General features: G+C 47.2%; 1 protein-coding gene across 1 annotated transcript in view; it reads right to left on the bottom strand.

The window, feature by feature from the left end:
- Positions 1 to 2,542, bottom strand: part of SLC38A1 (solute carrier family 38 member 1) — a 70,156-nt gene extending 67,614 nt beyond the window's left edge. Inside the window, exon 1 of the mRNA XM_081084130.1 lies at positions 2,237 to 2,542. The gene's annotated coding sequence lies outside the window, so the exon portion shown is untranslated. The remainder of the gene's footprint in view (positions 1 to 2,236) is intronic.
- Positions 2,543 to 18,846: the final 16,304 nt, after the last annotated feature.

Raw genomic sequence — 18,846 nt, 5'->3', positions numbered from 1 at the left:
CTTGGACATTGGGACTGGGGATGAGAAAACAGGTTTGAGGGTCATTTGCAAGGGCCTGGCAGCTGCTCAAAAGTGAGGAGAGGGTAAGAGAGAACCCGAGAAGCAGACTAGAAAAAGATTAAGGTTTCAACCTAGAAGAAGGAGAACAAATAATGAGATGTAGAAAAGAAGGGGGGGGTGTCAACACTAGCATAAAGAGGTGAATGAGAGGAAGATTGGCCAAGATCTCAATCCAACGGGCATTTTATTAAGCAGCTACTCTGCTGGACATTAGAGGAACAATGATGAGTAGATTGGTTTTGGCCTCAGGCACCATCCAGAGTGAGGAAAAGACAGGACTAGCAATGGAGAGAGATGCCTGGTCTCTGAGTTTCAGGGCAAATGTCACCCTCTCACACAGGCGCTCCTAGAGGGTCATCTACCACAAGCACCCTCCCCCCCACTCACATGACCCTGCTTTGCTTCTCCAGTGCAGTGCACTTACAAATATCTGAAAGCCGTTTATACACGCATATATTGCCTGTCTCCTCCCTGCCCCCCCAGAATAGAAGCCTCACAGGAACTGTCTTGTGAGTTGCTGCCAGCCACAAAATAAGCCCCTCCCCGACCCCCAAGTATTTACTGAATATGTGGTGTGCTTTTTAAAAAGAGAATAAACCCTCATCAAGGTTAAGACCTCCAGCCAAACTAGGTGGGTTTCCCAATGCCTAAGGGACAGACTGAGAACTGAAGGGACTGAAGAGCAAAACCATCTGAGGTTGGGGGTGAACCAAAATCCAGGGGGCCCACAGGGATTAGTGCCGGGACCGACCGTTTCACATTGATTTCAAGGGTCCCAACCCTGCGTGAGATGTTTAGTAACAATGAGGGCAGGCAGCCACCTAGCTCAGGTTTTCTTTCCGTTGTCTCTCTGACGTCAGAACAAGCACGAGTTACTGCACAATTTCTTCCATCAAGGTGACAAATTACAGCCTTGCTGGGCCCTGCAGTCTGCAAACCGTAGATTTAGTCTCTCCTCCCTCTTATATTAAAAAAAAAAAAAAAAATTAACCCACCGCAGAGATGTCAAACCCATAGGTGCGATAAAAACTGGGTCTGTGCTGCAGAGCGAGACACAAAGGGCTCTCAACGGTAGCACCACCCTCCCCCAGCTCAAGGCAGCCTGTAAAAGGCACCGGAAACGCCGGGACGCTGTTACCGCGAAATTCCTTTTGCCGCCATATGCACTTGCACCTTCTGACTACAGTTCTGCCCAAATCCAAGGGCGGGAGATTCCGCAGGGGAGCAGCGCCCAGGCAGCCCCGGATGGTGTGGGGTCCCAGTGGGTGCAGAGGAGCCCGACGCTCTGGTAGGAGGATGGGGGGGCCGGGGAGGCCCCGGGACGCACACTAGGGCTGTGGAGCGCTTTCCTCCCGGCACCGCGGCCAGTTTAAAGGCCTTTTGTGGCAACATGTTTAGGGAAGGGGCGAGGAGGTGGAGTGGAAGCGAGACAGTCCGAACCCAGGCCACGCGCAAGCGGTGGCCTTTTGTTCGCCAGCTCCAGCGACCCTGGTTCCCAGACCAGCACCTTTCTCCTCCTCCCTCCTCGATTTTGGAAAGAACCTCTTCAGGGCGGGAAAGGACAGTGACCACTGCTAGCATCCTTTAGTCACCTCCCCCGGCATCCTCCTCCTCCTCTCCGTTACTGAGATGGGCAGAGCTAGAGCAAGGGGCGGCAAATGTGACCCGGTTTACTCGCGCTCCGAGGCCAGTCCTGGAAACCCAGTCGGCCGCCCGCACACCCTCGGGGCATCACACACTCTCCTCTGGGCCCTACGGACACAGGAAATTGCCCCAAAGCCCAGGATGCAAACACTCCTCGGCTATGCAGTCGCGCCCTCGCATCGGCTGCGCTCTCCCCACAGCCCCGCGCGGTCCCTGACCCTCGTGCAACTTAACCAGGTCGGGCGCCACGCGCTCCCACCATGAAAACGGAACCAAAAAGTAAGCCACCGCTGCGGGAAGGTGAAATCAAGACTCTCTGAGCCTCCTCACGCTGCCACGTGCATTAGGAACAACAGGAGAACTGGGCTTTCCCTTTCCCCAAAGCAAAAACCAAATGCATCGGCACAGCGGCGCACCCCTTCCTTCCAGGCCCGCACGGAGGGCTTCTATGTCACCTCCCCGCACATCGCCAACATCCCTTTCCTCCCGCTGCCGCGCCCTTGGCTCTCTCGAGCCAGGAAAGTCACCCTACCTTGGGCAATAAAGGGAAAAGTGTTACAGGGTGAGAAGTCAAGGTGTCCTCCCTTCCGGATCTTATCCCCGGCGGTGTGATGTCCTTTGTGTCAAGGTCTAGCTGCCTGGGCCGGGAGAACGTGGCCTCTGTCTGCGAGCGCTGGGCGGGGAGCCTTGGCGGGGTATGGCTGATTTCCGAGGAAGGTGAAGGGCGGCGGTTCCCGGCGACCTTCAGACAGAGCAGCGTGGCTGCCTCAGCCCGCGCTCCCCTAGCTCTCCTCCTCTAGGGGCGGATTGCATCAGAGCCTCCCCCTCCTCCCCCCCCCCCCTCCACACACACACACACACACACACACACACACACACACACTGCCGCCAGCCTCGCACTTACTGCGACACGCTCGGGAGCTGAGGGTCTCCAATCGCCGTCATCCTCCTACTGGGAGCCGCGTCGCCCACGCTCATCCATGCCTCGTGAAGGTTGAACGTGGAAAGTTAAGCCATTCCTCCTCGTCCAGCGCGCCGTTCCCTCCCCTTCCGCGCGCCGGCTCTTTCACCAAAGCCGAGTACCACGGAGCAGTGCCCGTCACACGGTGTCTCTGTTGGTGCCCGAGCCTGCTGCCTCCCTCTCGCCGCTCGCTGGGGATGCAGCGATCGCGGCTGGCGGAGGCTGAACATCGGGAGAGGGGTGAGGGAGGGGGTGCGGGGTACGCATTTGCCCGGCGCATCGACGGTCGCAGTGGGAGCAGAGGCTGCGCGCAGCCTGGACACCTGCCCCACGCCCTCCTGGAGCCCGGCATTGAGTCCAGAACCGGGTTGTGGCGGTGGCTGGAGACTGGGAACCCTTGGGTATGGAAGTGGGGGGGGGGGGGGCGAGGAGGGGAGGGCGCACTTTGGGGTGCGCCAGAGTCCAGCCACGGGGCCGGGGGAGGGGAGTGGCATTGTGGGAAGGGCGCGGAGTGGAAGATAGCGGCGGGAGTGGCTGGTCCTCACGCAGCGCCTGGAGCTGCGGACGGCGCGGGAGCGGTGTAATGGCTCCGGGGACCGCACCGAGACCGCCCAGGTGGGCGTGAAGGGGGCCCAAGAGTCGGGGCAGCGGGGCACCTTGGGAAAGCCTTTGTCTCTAACCCGCAGTGGGAGGGGCCTCCCCTCTTCCGGGACCTGCAGCGCGGACCTCGGCACCCCGCGGAGATCTGTCCTCGGAAGCGGCGCTTTGGGGACTGGGTGTGACTAGACCCGAAGGATTTGCTGAGCTGGCGGCGCGCACCTGCCTGGGCGCGAAGGGGCGCGCGGGCCCCGAGCCTGGCCACCCACGTGACTCTGCCCCGCGCGCGGGACACGCTGGAGGGACCCGGGCAGGGGCGCTTCCCACCCGTGGGGCGGTGCGGGCGGGGGAGCAGGATGGAGGGGACTGGACAGCCGGGCCCGGTTCCTTTTGCTTACTCTTTGTTTCAGCCCCTTTTCATTGACTGGGCTCTTCCTTGCTGGGGAGTTGTGTGTCCTTAAAATGGCGACAGGAAATCCCACCTGCGCGCCAGCCACCAATTAGACTGTCATCATAGAGCGAATTTGCGGGGCGGAAACTCGAGCTTTTTATTGACAGGAATGGTTCAGTCTCCGTGTTCCATCAAAACAGGAAAGGGAAGGTGAATCATAAATTAATCCACCGGGGGTGCTTCAAGCGGGCAGGCAGTAGTCAGTGAAATGGAGTGGCTAATGCTTTTTTTTTTTTTTTTAGCACCACCGGAAAAGCGAGAAGATAGCCAAATTTCACAACCCTCATAACTAAAATCCTGTTGCCGTGGAATGGCAGTAAATGATCTTCTTTAGCTCAACAATGGCTTCCTGAGAACCCCATTTAGGAGGAATGCTTTTGAATAAACCTGAGAAACTGAACAGTCATTGCCAACAGAAGAGGGTAAAAGGATGGGCAGCCTACCTCAGACAGACCTGCCATCAAAATCTATCTGACAGTTATTGCTTCCTTCACCCACTTTTGTCCTTATCCTGTTCCCCACTTTGTTAAAAAAAAAGGGGGGGGGGTTAATAGGACCCACATCATAGTAATATTCTACAAGTTATCAAAAAGTTGATTCTCCCCCTCTCCCCTTTCCATCCTAGAAGCAGCTCATTTAGTATAAAATTACTCATTTTAAGTAGTGTGCATTTTAAGTAGTGTGCCAGTCGGGCAAGCCTGACTGGCACCATAATTCTTATGAAAAACTAAGAAGTCTGAATAGGCAAAGTAGGTAAACTATGGTCACAGGTCCATAAGCCTGTTGAAATGTTTACCTTATTTTTTTTTAAATATATTTTATTGATTTTTTACAGAGAGGAAAGGAGAGAGATAGAGAGTCAGAAACATCGATCAGCTGCCTCCTGCACATCTCCCACTGGGGATATGCCCGCAACCCAGGTACATGCCCTTGACCGGAATCGAACCCGGGACCCCTCAGTCTGCAGGCCGACGCTCCATCCACTGAGCCAAACCGGTTTCTGCAACCTTATTAAGCAGAATGTATATTCACTAATGTTGGTTTGCAGAGCTTATCTTTTTTTAAAATATATTTTATTGATTTTTTACAGAGAGGAAGGGAGAGGGATAGAGAGTTAGAAACATAGATGAGAGAGAAACATCAATCAGCTGCCTCCTGCACACCTCCTACTGGGGATGTGCCCGCAACCCAGGTACATGCCCTTGACCAGAATCGAACCTGGGACCTTTCAGTCCGCAGGCTCATGCTCTATCCACTGAGCCAAACCAGTTAGGGCAGCGGTTCTCAACCTGTGGGTCACAACCCCTTTGGGGGTCGAACGACCCTTTCACAGGGGTCACCTAAGTCCATCGGAAAACACATATATGATTACATATTGTTTTTGTGATTAATCACTATCCTTTAATTATGTTCAATATGTAACAATGAAATTGGGGGTCATCACAACATGAGGAACTGTATTAAAAGGTCGCGCCATTAGAAAGGTTGAGAACCACTGGGTTAGGGCCTCTTTTGATTATAGTTTTAACTTACTTGCTCGTTTCAGTGCACCAAAAACACTGCAGTTACCTGGCATTTTTTGAATTGGATTCAATAGTGATGAATTGAACTTCTACTCTTTGCCAGCTAAGCACTTCAGATATAAATATTCTCTCATTTAATCTTTGTAACCACTCAATTAAGTATTATCCTCTTTGTATAAACAAGAAAGCAAGTTCTAAGTGGCTAAATTGGCCATATCACTTAAGACTAAGTGGTGAAAGGGCAAGTGATTCCTGTTCAGGTCTCAGTTCAAAAAGTCCATGCTTAGCCTTCACCATGATGCGATAACCTTTTGCAACTAGACATTCTTAGGCCTCGAATTTACAAGGCTCTCCATCCCCATCTGGATTTTAGTTGACAACCTGTAACTGGAGTACACATGTCAACCTGGAGGCTGAAATGAAGAACTGTCACTATGGGGAGAATTGGGGGTTACAAGGCTCTCCATCCCCATCTGGATTTTAGTTGACAACCTGTAACTGGAGTACACATGTCAACCTGGAGGCTGAAATGAAAACTGTCACTATGGGGAGAATTGGGGGTAAGGAGGGAAGAGGTAGTGTTTACGACAAGTAACTTCCGTGTGCATTTTTCTTCTTGCCTACTTGTAGGCGAAACTTCTTTTCGGAGTAAGTAGCTCAGCTCTTAATCCCAAGTGCCGTGGTCTCAAATGGGGGAAAAGAATGCCGCGATGACAACTGTCCACTTTGTGCTTTCTGAGAGATGGGTAACAGAATAAGCACTTGACAGACACTCTCCCATTTATTTTTTATTGAATTTATTAGGGTTACATTGGTTAATAAAATTACATACATTTAAGGTGTACAATTCGATAATACATCATCTGTATATTGTGTGTGTGTTCACCATGCCTGTATGGTCAATTAACATTTGACCAAGGAGGCAAGAACACTCAATGGGGTAAAGATAGTCTAGTCAATAAATGGTGTTGGGAAAATTGGACAGAAATGTGCAGAAAAAGGGGGCGGAGGACTAGACCACCTTCTTACACCATACACTAGAATAAACTCAAAATTGACTAAAGACTTAAATGTTAGACTCAAAATCATAAAAATTCTAGAAGAAAACATAGGCAGTAAAATGTTGATTGTGGCAACATTTTTTTTTTTATCCTTGGGCAAGGGAAACAAAAGAAAAAACAAACAATTGAGACTACATCAAACTAAAAAGTTTTGCACAGCAAAGGGAGCCATCAACAAAAGACAACCCACTTAACGAAAGAACATATTCACTGATACATCTGATAAGTGGTTAATATCCAAAATTTATGAAGATTTATAAAACTCAACACCTCCCTGACCGGTTTGGCTTACTGGATGGAGCATTGGCCTGCGGACTGAGAGGTCCCGGGTTCAATTGCGGTCGGGGGCATGTGCCTTGGTTGCGGGCTCATCCCCAGTGGGAGGTGTGCAGGAGGCGGCTGGTTGATATTTCTCTGTCATCGATGTTTCTGACTCTCTGTCCCTCTCCCTTCCTCTCTGTAAAAAAATCAATAAAATATATTAAAAAAAAAAAAAAAGCTCAACACCAAAAAACCCCCAAAACAAACCAATTAAAAATGGGCAAAAGATTTGAATAGACACCTCTCCGAAGAGGACATACAGATAGCAGATGGCCTCTCATTTAATCCTCACAACATTCCTAAGAGGTGCAGACCATTCTAATCCCCGATTCGGAGATTAAGGAACATATCCCAATTTCACACAGCTCTAATTGGCACATCTAGGGCTTGAATCCAGAGCTGACTCCAAAGCCGATTCTCTATGCTTGACTCTAATATGTTCCCCGATGCTGGGTGAAAAAAGGTGAAGGGGTTAAGTACAAATTGGTAATTACAAAATAGTCACAGGGATGTAAAGTACAGCGTAGGGGATATAGTCAATTATATTGTAACTAGAGGCCCGATGCACAAAAATTTGTGCACTCAGGGGGGAGGGGTGTTCCTCAGCCCGGCCTGTGCCCTCTCGCAGTCTGGGACCCCTCAGGAGATAACGACCTGCTGGCTTAGGCCTGCTCCCGGGTGGCAGAGGGCAGGCCCAATCCCTAGGTGCAGTCCCTGGTCGGGCTCAGAGCAGGGCCGATTGGGGAGTTGGGGCGCCGCCGCCTGTCATGCACAGAGCAGGGTCGATGGGGAGGTTGCGGCGCCACCCCTGTCACGCACAGAGCAAGGCCAATCAGGGGGTTGGGGCGCTGCCCCCTGTCACGCACAGAGCAGGGCCCATCAGGGGGTTGGGGCACCGCCCTCTATCACCCACAGAGCAGGGCCGATCAGGGGGTTGGGGCGCCGCCACTCTCACACTCAGGGCAGGGCCAGTGGGGAGGTTATGGCTCTACCCCGTCACACACAGAGCAGGGCCCGTGGGGGGGAGGCGGGGTTGGGGCGCCGCACCCTGTCACACACAGAACAGGGCCGATCAGGGGGTTGGGGCGCTGCACCCTGTCAAACACAGAGCCGCAGGGCGATCAGGGGGTTGGGGAGCACCCCCCTATCAGGCACAGAGCAGGGCTGATCAGGGGGTTGGGGCGCCTTCCCCTGTCACGAACAGAGCAGGATGGATAGGGAGGTTGTGGCCCCGCCCCCTGTCACACACAGAGCCACAGGGTGATCAGGGGGTTTGGGCGCTGCCCCCTGTCATGCTGATCCCGGTGCTGGGAGGCATATTACCCTTTTACTATATAGGGTAGAGGCCTGGTGCACGGATGGGTGCCAGCTGGTTTGCCCTGAAGGGTGTCCTGGATCAGGTTGGGGGTCCCCACTGGGGTGCCTGGCCAGCCTGGGTGAGGGGCTGAGGGCTGTTTTCAGGCTGGGGGTGACTGAAGCTCCCAACTGCTCCTTTTTTTCTTTTTTTATTCTGGGCCAGCTTTAGCTTTGAGGCTTGGCTCCAGCTCTTAGGCCTCTGCTGCTGAAAGTAGGTTTCTGGCCTTTGCTTACAATGTTGTGATCCTGCTGGCTGAAGCCCGGCGGACTAAAACAGGTTTCTGGGGTTTTGTTTAGCTTCTATATTTGTTACACAGTTGCTCAGAGTTGCAGCTCAGAGGCCTGCAGCGGCAGGCGGGGAACGTTGGAGTCCTCTGTCACTGAAGCAAGCAAGCCTCATGTTAGTTTCAAGCTGCCTGGCTGCCGGCCGCCATCTTGGCTGGCAGTTAATTTGCATATTGCCCTGATTAGCCAGTGGGAAGGGTAGAGGTCGTACCCCAATTACCATGTTTCTCTTTTATTAGATAGGATAACTTTGATGCCAGGTGGGTACTCGAATAACAGGGAGATCACTTTGTGAACTATATGATTGCCCAACCACTGTGCTGTACACATGAAACTAATACAAAATAATATTGAGTGTAATCTGTAATTGAAAAATAAAATAAAATGTTCCCTGATGCTACAATATCCCTCTTTGGAAGGCTAGGAGGTGGGACAGATCCCAGATCACTCTGCCTTTAGATGCGAACCACTGCCCTGTGTCTAGAGAGTCCAGGGAATCAGTTTACTTTTTAATAGGTTTGTGAGCTCCAAGGGCACTGTTGATAGATTGAATGTTCCCAAAATGGTACTGAGGTAGTTGGGACACATTAATAGGTTGTATTATGACCTGACCTGTGGAACTGAGAAAATAAAAATTCTGTATCTGCTCTGAAAGTGAGGCTGGATAAGGAATTGGTACTGTAAAAGGAGAATTGAATCACTTCAGATAGCTTGGAAGTTTCTAGGAGTCCCATAGGTCCTTTCTGTGTGGTTCCAGGAAGGAGGGACAGCTTTGTGATAAAGGCCAAGCACATCCCAAAGAGGATTCAGCCTAAGCTTCAGCCACACCTGCTGCCAGCCCAGCTTCACCCTGTAGTCACCGGGCTTGCACTGGCTCCCTGCCTGAGTTACCCAATAGGGCAGCTGGAAGCACTGCCACCAGCAATGCGCTTACAGAGAAAATAAGCTTTCCTCTGTGGGTTTTCAAAGCTTCCCAAATAATCTGGTCTGATACTAGCAGATCTCTTGAGTATGAGTTCCCGTAATAGGATCAAAACTATCTTCTGAATAAGTAGAAACAACTTGTAACAAGCAATAAAACCATCTATGAACAAATCTAACCTTGTTAGAAAGACCCTATTGATAGGGTCTACCCTGAAACAACAGATGGTCTTCAAAATTATTGGGTTGTCTTTTGACATTTCCTTGCCTGAGTAACTTTTTTTTTTTAACCATCCTTAATGTTCCTTGGATCTCATCCATAGATGACAATATTTTGACACTAGGAGTTCATTAAACAGCCACAGCAAGAAGTAATTTGGTCATCCTTCTGCAGACACATGGCACTGGGTCCTCACCCCCCTGGTAGCACTGTGACAGGACCTACTGGCACTCTCCCAGCTCCCTGATGAACATTCCACCTCACCAGATTGGTAATTGGCTCTGGCAGGAGATCAGAAGCTCCCATGGATAATAAACTGAATTTAAATTAAAATCCCAGTACAGGCCTCTTTAAATATGCCTATTGTCTCTGATTTTGACCCCGATCAGTTTTGTAGGGTCACTTATATTCTATCTCTTAGGAGCAGTGGTTCTCAACCTTCCTAATGCCACGACCCTTTAATACAGTTCCTCATGTGGTGGTGACCCCCAACCATAAAATTATTTTCGTTGCTACTTCATAACTAATTTTGCTACTGTTATGAATTGTAATGTAAATATCTGATATGCAAGATGTATTTTCATTGTTACAAATTGAACATAATTAAAGCATAGTGAGTGATCACAAAAACAATATGTAATTATATATGTGTTTTCCGATGGTCTTAGGCGACCCCTGTGAAAGGGTCATTCAACCCCCAAAAGGGTCACGACCCACAGGTTGAGAACCACTGCTCAGGAGAGTAGGGAATAAGGTTCATTAGGTATTATAACTTGTCGGCAATACAATCTTATTCATCCAAGCCAAAATAAGAACCAAGGCCAGTGATCAGTCCTGAAGCTTAATGTCTAATTTACCTGACATTTATGCATCATTATGCAGCTCAACTGTGCGTGTATCTTCCTAGCTTGTTGCCAAATTGGGTAATAATACCCATCTGATGATCAAGTGGCTCAGTGTCTACAGAATACTAGCACATAATAGGTGTTCAATAAATGGTATCTGTTAATATTTTGCACACTTTGCAGAAATGAGCTCTGGGCAATGAATGTTCAAAACCCAAGTTGATAGGCACAAAGTATTGTATTAAACTCACCCCATACTGGAGCAGCTATCAAGCTCTCACCTCTATTCCCATTCCTCTCACTGTGGGAATGAGGAGACAGATGGTATTTCAAAAGTCATAATTATAGCTAATTTTCCTTGATATATTTTTTGGTTTGCCTTCTATTTTTATGTTCATAAAATTTTTTGAAAAAAATTGAGATTTTTTTTTAGACATACAAATTAATTTCTCATACAGATATAATACCTACCAGAATTTGGCCTTAGCTTCTTATGGCTTAAGTTTCCCCCCACTTAATAATTATTATTTTTTGTTAAAAAATATTTTATTTTATTTTTTTATTGGAGAGAGAAAGGTAGGGAGAGAGAGAGAGAGGAAGAAGAGAGAGAGAGAGAAAAACATTGATGTGAATAAGAAACGCCAATCAGTTGCCTCCTGTACATACCCTGACTGGGGATCGAACCTGAAACCTGGGTATGTGCCCTGACTGGGAATGGAGCTCGCCATCCTCTGGTATATAGGCTGGGCTCCAACCAACTGATTCACACCTGCCAGGGCTAATTCTTTTTTATTCTTTAAATGTTTTTTTATTGATTGATTTTAGAGACAGAGGAAGAGAAATGTTAATTTGTTGTTCCACCCATTCATTCACCCACTGGTTGAGTCCTGTATGTGCCCTGACCACGGATTGAATCCCACAACCTTGGCTATGGAGATGACACTCGAACCAACTGAGCTACCCTGCCAGGACCCATTTAATTCTTCAATCCATCTAGTGAGAGTTAAGAATTTAAATTGATTTGTTCCAAATCACTAATCAGTTATTTTAGTGCCCATTGTTAAAATTTCTCCTTAGTTGTGGTGCCTCCTTTATCAAATATTATTACATTTAAATATATAATATACTAGAGGTCTGGTGCATGAAAATTCATGCACAGGGGCAGGGGGGCTCTCAACCCAGCCTGCGCCCTCTCGCAGTCTGGGAGCCCTCAGGGGATGTCCAACTGACAGCTTAGGCCCACTGCTGCTAAGCGGCAGTCTGGCCTCCCTCTGTGGGAGGCAACCCCCGCAGGCCAATCTGGGGACAGAGCTGGCCAGTGAGCAGCCGGCCCCACCCCCATCACCCTACCACTGCTGCCACCGGTGGCTCTCTCTGTAGGAGGTGACTGGGCAGGCTGATCAGGGCAAAGTGCTAGCTGGTGAGCGGCAAGCCCCACCCCCACCTCCACCGCTGGCATGCGCTTTGGCTGCCCTGGTGCCACCTGCTTGCCAGCCCAGCCCCCACCGACTCATCGTCCCACTGTTTGGTCAATTTGCATATTACACTTTTGTTATATAGGATACAGTTATATTCTCATACAGATATGAGACTTTCTAGAGCTCTTAATCCCTAGAAGCCCAGTGCATGAAATGGCGTGGCCCTGCCCACCCATGCAGCCTCGCTGTGCTCACAGCCCCACCCACCTGCACAGGCGTGAAGTCCCCGCTGGTGCCCGTGCACTCAGCCTCCTGGTGACCAGTCTTTGGTTGTTCCGCCATGACAGCATCACGACCACAGGGTTTTTATAACAGAGATAAGGTTCTACTTCTGATCTAACTATTCTGTCCACTGATCTGTCCGTGCTTTTATTACCTATTACTTACACCCTTCTTATTTGTTTTAATATCTGCTAGGGCACAAGTCTATTCATATTTTTCTTAGTTACTGTATCTGTGTATTACTCTGGGTGAATTTTTGGATCATTACTAAGCCAATAAAATAAAAACACTAGAATGAGAGGTTTTTTATACTTGTAAATCAACTTAAACACATGCATAAAACATTTACAACAGAAACCCCAAATATCTAAGAATTCCTTTGACAAGAAATGTGTAGGCTCTCTTTTCACCATTTTTGTTGTTAATCCTTACCCATGGATATTTTTCCATCGATTTTAAGAGAGAGTGGAAGAGAGAGGGAAAGACAGAGAGGAACATCAATGTGAGAGAAACACATCAATTGTTTGCCTCCTGCACGCACCCAGAGGAGGGTCCTGGCTGGGGAGGAGCCTGCACCCGAGGTACATGCCCTTGACCAGAATCAAACCCGGGAGACTTCAGTCTACAGGCCGACACTCTATCCTCTGAGCCAAACCAGCTAGGAATCCACAATTTTTAAAATATAAAATGTGGCTAATATGTAAGTGAAAATCTGAATACATTGAAAAATATACTATTCAGTTGGAAGAGAGCAATTTTTCCTAAATTAATTTACACAAAATTAACTGCACATGAAATCCTTTTTTAAAAGTAAAAACTGTATCATGCTAACCATTCACAGCTAAGGCGGTCACTTTTAGGTAAATGACATTTCTATATTAAGAAAGCAAAAATAAGAACTCCTTATGTGCTTAAGTGTTAACTATTCACAATATATTTGTTGACATTCTTATTCTATAAAATAAAAATAAAAGACACAACTCATGCTGAGTGAAAAGAGAACCTTAGTCCAAGTTGCCCAAGTTGCTTTAGAAAATCAACCAATTAGGTATCTGTCACAAATGGGGTTCTTTGGGAAAGAGCCTGAGACTGAGATTAATGGGCTGAAAGTTTATTAGGGAGTGCTCTCGGGATCCACACTGGAGGAAGGGAGAAAGAGAAGCTATACCAGGAAAGAGAGAGAATGGGCTATGACATAGTCTCAGTGAAGATCTTGGCCAACCCCACAGGGAGCTCCAAGCCTGTGAGGCCCTGTGGAGCTGTCTTGAGTTAGGTTGAGGGGCCAGATACTTTACCCCCATATTGGATGCTGGCTGCTATGGGAGGAGAGTATGACCTTAGGTGAATCAACTTTCTGGGCCTGAGACACTCCATGAGAGGGAAGATGAATAAGAGTCTCTGCTAGCAGCAATTCTAGCAGCAGTCCTAAGGGGACATGGACTGTCCCTCAGTGTCCTCTGTCATATATACTTCAAGTACCCCTTATAATTTCCGCATCATATAGCAATGAATACTCAGTAAATGTAAATATAAATGTAAATGCAGGAATTTTTTGAGAAGATTCTTTTTATACACACACAGCCTAGTGTACTTCATGTCATAAAGACTGAGAAGAAATAGAAGATTCCAGGGTTCTCTTTGTCCTGACTTCTCTGACTCCTGGACAAGAAAAACTAGAATGGAAGAATCTGAATCTCGTTTCTTTTGTTTCCCATTCCCTTCTTTAGTGAAGCAGCACAAAAGGGGGGCGGTGGGGTTGAAGGGGGAGATAACAAGAGACCAAGGTTCCCATACATTCTTGAACAGGGAACAGTTCATAGTAACCTATCCATATAAATAAAAGTAGCTAGTCCTAACTGGCTTGGCTCAGTGGATAGAGCATCGGCCCTCAGACTGAAACGTCCCAGGTTTGATTCCGGTCAAGGGCATGTACCTTGGTTGCGGGCACATCCCCAGTAGGAGGTGTGAGGGAGGCAACTGATTGATATTTCTCTCTCATCGATGTTTCTAACTCTCTATCCCTCTCCCTTCCTCTCTGTAAAAAAATCAATAAAATATATTTTTTTAAAAAAAGAATGAGTCTCTGTCTCTATGTTTAAAATAAAATTAGCTAAATTTTCTCACCTTTATGATATGAGGTTAAGGGATGAGGAGACAAAACAGGCAGAGGTAGAAGGGAGAATGGGGAGCAAATGGAGGTGTGCCTGCTGAGGAAGATTGCAGGGGAGGGGGACAGAAGGAAAATGACTGAACACCTCTTTATACCCATCTCTGGGTCATGTGTTTGCATGTTGCCTGTTTCAACTTCACAGCAACCTTTGAGATAGATACTGGTATCCTAAATTTTCAGAGGGTGGATATGAAGGGCAGAGAGGAGATGTGACTTAGTCAAGATATCACAGGCAATAGCTAAGCTGGATTTCAAACTCAGATCTGTCTGCTCCCAATGACTGTTTCTATCATGTGCTATACATACGGGGGATAGAATGGGACAAAACAATCAGAAATCATTCCTCCATGTGAGCATAACTCTATCACTCAGTGGTTTAACGAACATTTACTGAGTGCTTACCAGGCACTTTACTATTTGTGGGGGGTTAAAAAGACATGAGTTTCAGTCATGAAGATCCACTGAGCTTATCAGTCCCATTAATTATTAGGGTGTTGGTTTTGCCATTTTCCCCCTTACAAGTGTCAAAGTAACTGGAATAGTTATCCAATTAATTCCTTTGATAGCTTTCACCAAGTTATCTCAGTGCATGTCAAGCTGGCATTTGAAACAGAGGGTGTGCCCTGAGGTGGATTTCTGGAGATAAAAGGGGGATATGCTGTCAAGAACTAGCAACCAGTTTTTCTAATGGAGGCAAAGTAAAAGAATGTGGTTTTAGGGGAGTAGAGATCTGAGGTAAGAGGGGCATTCCTGAATTGTTACTTGATTTTAATGAAGAACCTAAAATGGTAAGTTAGATGCCATTCGTTTTTCTCATTTGGTATAGCATGGTTACAAACATTGGTTTTGCGACTGAATATACCCAATTTTAGTTTGTCCTCATGCAAGATGCATGTGAGGGAGGGCAAGTGACTTAGCCTCCTTACTCTTGAGTATCTTCCATTGCAAAACAGCGATAAAAATAGTAACCTAGCTCATCGGATTGTCGTGTGGATGCCATGAGATACAAGCTTAAACAGGGCCTGGCAGTGCTTACCGTGATTAGCTCTGTTAAGAATTAGTATTCTTTACTTGAACGCTTATTTAACTCTGTTTTATATTTAATATGGGAGACAGTACAGTCTGGTTATTGTAAAAATAGTCTCTGGAACCAGGCAGTCTGAGTTCAAACCCAGGCTCTGCCGTGTGTTGACTGTGTGACTTTGGACAAGTTACTTAACCACATCGTCCCTGAATTTCCTTCTGCAGAGTTGAGATGTTAACAGTTCCTACTAATGGTGTTGTTGTGAGGACTGAGTTTGTGTAAGTAAAGCCTCCAGAGCAGCACCATATAGGAAGAGCCATGAGACTGTTGGCTATCATCATCATGACCATCATCATCATCATTGCCATCATCAGCATCAATGGCTCAGATCATGTGCTCCTCTAGATCCACTGACATAGCAAAACACACAAGCCCTCAGATATACACAAACAAGCCCTCAGATATACACAAACACACTGGTATGTACACACACACACACACACACACACACACACACACACACTTACACTAGCTACAAACAGTCCAAGCTGCTGCAGACCTAGGGAGAGCAGCAATGCTTTCTTTCCCTGCTGAATTTCCCTGGGGAAGGGAGCTGACTTCTGTAACAAAATCTAAAGGCAAGATAAGACAGGAGGACTGAACTGCCTGGGGCACAGCCACCCTGAGGCCAAAGGGTAACCGGTGCCGTCCTCACCTCCCTTATCAGCTTATTTTTCTTCCTTCTGCTACTCCCATGCAACTCTGCCCCCAGGGCCTCTCCTGTGCCTGGTCCCAGATTTCAGTGATTTTTACCAGTGAGCCTGCTAAACTATGAACACTAATTAAGGTATTTGCTGATAACCTCAGGCATGAAGGAAAGGTCAATGCCTGCTTTGTTGCTTCCACTCTCCAGCCCTCCCCCTTTTCCTTCATACCTTTCGGGGGCATGGTGAGAGCCCACATCAGTGGAGCACTGGGACCCACCTCCTCTACCTGCTGCTCCTCTGGAGGTGCTAGGGTGTATGTGCAAGGTGTGCTGGACACATCAGCTGTACTGATCCCTTACAAGATTATGAGTCAAATCAAGGGTTCCGTTTTCAGTTTAGAAAGTGTTGTCTCCACGTATCTGGTCAGTCTCTTTGACTTTTCTCCCACTAGAAACTCTTGCACTTTTAGTTTAGTTGAAGAAAAGAAGGGAGCCACAATGTGAAGAGGGAGAAGAAGAAAGTTTAAGTGAGGGCTTTGACAAAGCCCCTGAAAAGACCAGGCATGCCTTGAGTGTGCCAGTGTCAATGAAAGTGTCAGCTAAAAGGGTGACCAGATAGATCCTGCAAGCATCATTGAAACACAGCATTCCAAGCCAGGAAGCTAAAACTCCCTGATAAGCGGTCTTCTAGCCTCTTGGGGCTATTTCTCTTGTTTTCAGGTTATTCTGCATATCCTTGCTCTATCCTTCACCACGGTACCCTCCCTGTCCCTCTGCCACGTGACAGACACTCCAGATGTTTGGGAGAAGCTTCTCATGTATTCTCTCTGTAGCCACCACCATCTCCCCACCCCAATCTGTCTTGTCTTCTCTGCCTCAGCATATTTCTAGTTCCCTTGATCATTCCTATATGCGTATTGGCACTATGTCCTGCTCTTAAAATTTTCACATATGTGATTTGTGCTCCCTTTGGCTATTCCATTGTCAGACTAGGTACCCCAGATTTTGTTTAGAGAAGTTGTTGCTCTGAAGCACCAGGCTATTCCTTCAAATTCTCCAATTCTGACCCCTGATGTTGCTCTCTTCCTCTCCCTTCAGCCCATTACAGCTTCCTAAATACTTTCCAGAGGTGTCTGTAAAAGTTGCTGATCTCTAAGGAACTCTCAACATTATTCTAAGGTGCTGGTAGACATGGAATACAGGGGTGACCAGATTGTGTTGAAAGGGGGTACAAGCAATAAATCTTACATGGTGAAAGGGAGCCCAGAACTAGGGCCTAAAGTTAATATGAAAGAGGGAAGGCACACCCAGTCAAATTTATACCTGAAATCCCTTAAAACTTTGGGTCTTTCTGTTTATCGGTATTTGTCTTCTGTAGATTTTGTTTTTCCAACTCTTCATTAATTAATCTTTTTATGGTCCTCCACTAATTCTTCAATTTCTTGAGAATATCTACTCAACCCTTGCTGCTCAAGGACCAGCGGTGTCCGCATCACGTGGGAGTTTGTTAGAAATGCCGAATCCAAGTCCCTACCTCAGACCTACTGAATCAGAACCTGCTCTGAACCACATCCTTAGGTGATTATGTGCACTCTGAGAAGCACTGTGTTAAACCATCACAGCCACCTGCAAACACACCCTGCTTCTTTGTCAATGGTTGGAAAAATCTTAAAATAATAGTGCTTTGTTCCAAAATTCTACCAACATGTATCAATCATTTTATCCTTGACGGCATGCATTTTTTTTTATATATATAAAAGGTGAGTATAGTTAAATTTAGGGATGCTCAAGATGTGGTGATGTGTTTCAAGTACAGGGATAGAGTACTTCACTGTACTTTTAGGAGAAGATGGAGATATAAATCTTTGTCTTGTGATTTAAAAGGCAATGAAGGAAAGGGGCATAAGCAGAAACAAAAGTAATCTCAGGACGTGAGCCAAAAAGACAGGTTAGACTTGGAATGGCCCGACTGGCGGCAGTGAGAATGAGTGAACAGGCACCACCCCAATACCCATGACTGGAAAGCTCAAGTAATATGGGCACAGTTTATAGAATATCTTGTGGACAGTTGAGCTAAGAAATAACTACAAAGGATGTTGCCATTTTTAAAAGAAGTTGTAAAGGCTGGACTGGGACTTTTTCAAGCTTCAGTTTTCCCATCTGTGAAATAGAGAGGCATTTCTAGTGTGCATATTGTTGTAAGGAATAAAAGTAAAGCTTGCAGGACACAGACAATAGGGTGGTGAAAGCCTGGGGTGGGGGGTGGGGCCAGCTGAAGGGGTCAATGGGGGAAAAGGGGGCACATATGTAATACTTCCCACAATAAAGGTTTATTTAAAAAATAAAAATTAATTTAAATTAACAAACAAAAAAAAGTAAACCATGCAAAGAGCTTAGACCAGGGTCAGCACATAGGAAGCCCTCAATTGGCACAGAGGTAGCTGTAAGTATTCTTGTGTGGGGCCTGGGAGACTGAAAATAGAGAAGGCTCCTCCAGTGGCAGCTATAATAGAAACAGTGATCGGTGCTCCCTGTGTGCTGGGCACTGTTCTAAAAGCACTTTACAGAAAGTAGCACCCATACTCCTCACAGCAGTGCTATGAGGTAGATACTGTTCTCCCCACTTGTCAGAACTGAGGGACTTGCATAAATGGCCTCAGACAGGATTCAAATGCACACGTGAACTTCAAATCTGGTGCTCTCCACCGCCAGGCTATCCCCCTACAGGTGTCCCAGTGAAGACAGGGGGAGAAATAGAAAAGAAAGGGAGGATCCCAGCCTGTGTGGCCCAGTAGGTGAGCATCCACCTATGAACCAGGAGGTCACAGTTCCATTCTGGGCAGGGCACATGCCCAGATTGTGGGCTCAGTCCTCAGTGGGGGGCGTGCAGGAAGCAGCCGATCAATGATTCTCTCTCATCATTGATGTTTCTATCTCTCTCTCCCTCTTCCTTCCTCTCTGAAATCAATAAGAAATATATTTTTTTTTAAAGTAGCAAAGA

This window comes from Myotis nattereri, assembly GCF_964212035.1.
Source record: "Myotis nattereri genome assembly, chromosome: 2".
NCBI classification, from domain to species: domain Eukaryota; kingdom Metazoa; phylum Chordata; class Mammalia; order Chiroptera; family Vespertilionidae; genus Myotis; species Myotis nattereri.
Note: the sequence above shows the minus strand (reverse complement) of the source record. Positions and strands in the feature narration are given on the sequence as shown.